Source organism: Cephus cinctus, unplaced genomic scaffold (genome assembly GCF_000341935.2).
Source record: "Cephus cinctus unplaced genomic scaffold, Ccin1 Ccin1_scaffold0629, whole genome shotgun sequence".
NCBI lineage: Eukaryota > Metazoa > Arthropoda > Insecta > Hymenoptera > Cephidae > Cephus > Cephus cinctus.
The window spans coordinates 324,858-327,733 of NW_014333270.1; the positions used below are offsets into that span (position 1 = coordinate 324,858).

Consider the following 2,876-nt stretch of genomic DNA (forward strand, 5'->3'; position numbering starts at 1 on the left):
TTTTTTTTTTTTTTTTTTTTTTTTTTTTTTTCGTAAATTTATCGGCTCTTTTTTTCCTACGGCACGAAGGAAGGCAGTCGAGGACGTGTGCGGCTGTGCGAGTGCACGGAACGCGAACAGGAAAACGCTGCGATTTATAGTAACTGCAGCACCCTGCCGGACAATATTTTTGGCGGCATTTTTGCCGGAGCTCCTGCGTGCGCCTTTTTGCTCCTTCTCCTTCTTCTTCTCCCTCTCCATCCTCCTCTCCGTTGTCATTTTTTTCATCCCGTTTTCGTTCAATGCTCGCTCTCCATTCCACAAGCGTTATCCTCGCTGGCAGAGACCAGCCCATTTCCACGTAGTAGCTGCCCTATAGTCTGCTGCCCACCCCTAGAGAGCAAACTATAACCTCACCCGTCCCCCGTTCTCGACTTCGCGCGGGCAGGGGGGGGGGCGGCTCGATAGTTTCGTCCATGGAAACCCACCGGAACACGTCGACTGCAGCGAGCGGGCATTTTGTTTCGTGTCAATCGAGGGGCAAAACGAGGCGGCATTTTCAATGGTCGACGTCGATGCGTTGCACCGAAAAAGAGAGGTCGTATTCTCGGGAGTAGGGGTTGCACGGCGATATAGCCAGATCTGAAGAGAAAGAGCAACAGAGTTCAGTGGGTTTTTAACGGAAGAAAATCCCATTCGGTAGTTTTGCCTCTGAATAGCCCTCGTGTCTCGGGGGACAGAGCAAGCGAAGTTTTCTCATAGGGCTTCTCAGTTTGGTCAAAGAACTATCGAACTATTGTATTCCCTTAATCTATTAGGAAGGACGGTAACGGATTAATTACGTCAACATACCGTCAGAGATCTAATCTAATCGATTGGTGCCTCATTAATATTGTCAAAAAGAGAACGACATTCGTTCCGTACGTTTACGACCTATCCGGTGCATCTAGCGAGAGAAGGGGGGAGAGAGAGAGAGAGAGCACGATCGTCCCCGCGGAGAACAACAAGGTAACAAATATTTTGCCAGTTAGTTAATTTTTATTTCATTCTCTTCCTACGTTTGTTTTCTTCCCTTTTTGTTGGTATTCTCCCTGTGGTCCCGGTGCTACGCGTTGGCCGACCTCCATTCGGGCCAATGGTGGTTTCGTGTGTTAAAGAGGGCCAGACAATTGTGTGAGTACACAAATTTCGTGTACCTCTGTGTGCCGCACGTGCATGCAGAATGGGGGCCGATTTCCGCGGCAGTTTCAACGTTAATTTTGGGCAGTCGTGCATCAAGGCCAACCCCTCCTAAATACGTGCAGTCGCAATGACGACACTGCTGATATTTCGTCTGGGCTTCGTGAGTCTTCACTTTATTTATCAATTAATTGTAAGCACGTTTCAATGCTCCATCGATGAATTAACGAATGGTCAACGAGCAGATCCGCCCAGAGCCTGCTGCCACAGTTATGACGATAACAGGACGTCGTAATAATGCTGCGCCATTTTTAGGCGCGAACAGATACACGGATACTCGCACTCGTGCAGAGACCGTCTAGGCAAGGGGTTGGAATATCGATGGACACCTGGAATTTACAATTATGGAAGTCCTAAATTTCATAGAATTAATGCATTGCCTTTATCGAACTAGAATGCAGCTTGCAAAAATATGCTGCCGCTGTGTTTGCATGAGATTTTATTATTATATAATACTTATTATTATAAGCGAGAATAACAGTATTTTTTTTTAAATAGATTAAAACTTTAATCAATGCGATTTGGGAATAAAATATCAATTATATTATATTTATGTGGAAATTGGACTACTTGAAAAGTAGTAACAATTTTTCAGCAATAAAAATAAAGGCGAACTTATCTGATTACAGTGAGGATTCCCGCTGTGCCGTTCCCGAAGTCTGCCCATAGAGACACGGCTTTTACTACATGCTATGGAGGATTTATTGGTAGAAATAAATTTACCATCGGAAACTTGCAAGTTGCGTTGAGAACGAACGGGCGCCTGTAATAAAGCCCGCTATGAAATATGCTCGTGTACCAATTCCGCTTCCATTTACTTTTTTCGAGTTACATACACGTGCATATGCGTCTCCGTCTATTGGTCTGTCTACGTGTAAACGCATACCACTCCCCCCTCTCTTTCTCTCTCTTTCTCTCTTTCCCTTATTCTTTATTTCTTCCAACTTATCCTATTTACTCTTCGTCTACAACGCGCGGCCCACTTTCTTGTCAATTGTCCTACCAACAGCGACATCTCTCTGCCCCATTATTCCTTCTCCCTGATTTGTCCACTTTTCTATTTTCAAGTTTTCTGTGTCTCAAGCATCTCCAACACCGCAACTAATATGACCGATATTATCACTGGCGACGGTATCGCTATCAGCACCAGTAGTACCAGCCACATTAGTAAGATGCCCTTTGGTAGTCTTCCCTCGTGACTCCCGAGGTTCCCTTGGTTCTTCCCCAGAGGGCGCGAAACCTCGTAAAACTTTCCCACGGATGGGAAAAGCTCGTTCGCAAGGAAAAGGAAGTCCCAAAGCGTGCTTCGCATATTGCCGCTAAGGCAACTTCGCCAAGCGGTAGTTCCCGCGTTGATTCACTTCATTCCGGCATGATAACTGTCCTTTGCGAAATCAACAAATCAAGAGGAAATTTTGATATTACGTCAGATCAAACGATCTATGGCTTCTATACGTGTACTGCGGTAACAGTATAGACCTCTGTATCATTACATTCACGCGTATGTAATGCGTCAATGACGCACGTACATACGCATTAAGGATACGTGTGCGTGATCCCGCGCACGCGTCGGAGTGTGCGTGCGTGCGTGTGGAGCCAAATCCGACCTAGCCACCCGGTCTTCCGCGTTAATGAGTGAAACCGAGATTCCGGCCCAG

At 46.0% G+C, this 2,876-nt stretch overlaps 2 protein-coding genes across 8 annotated transcripts in view; both read right to left on the bottom strand.

Annotated features, from left to right (window-relative positions):
• The window catches only part of LOC107269311 (agrin), a 189,182-nt gene that overhangs the window by 126,323 nt on the left and 59,983 nt on the right, over positions 1 to 2,876 (bottom strand). The window lies entirely within an intron of this gene.
• The window catches only part of LOC112494576, a 146,790-nt gene that overhangs the window by 49,207 nt on the left and 94,707 nt on the right, over positions 1 to 2,876 (bottom strand). The window lies entirely within an intron of this gene.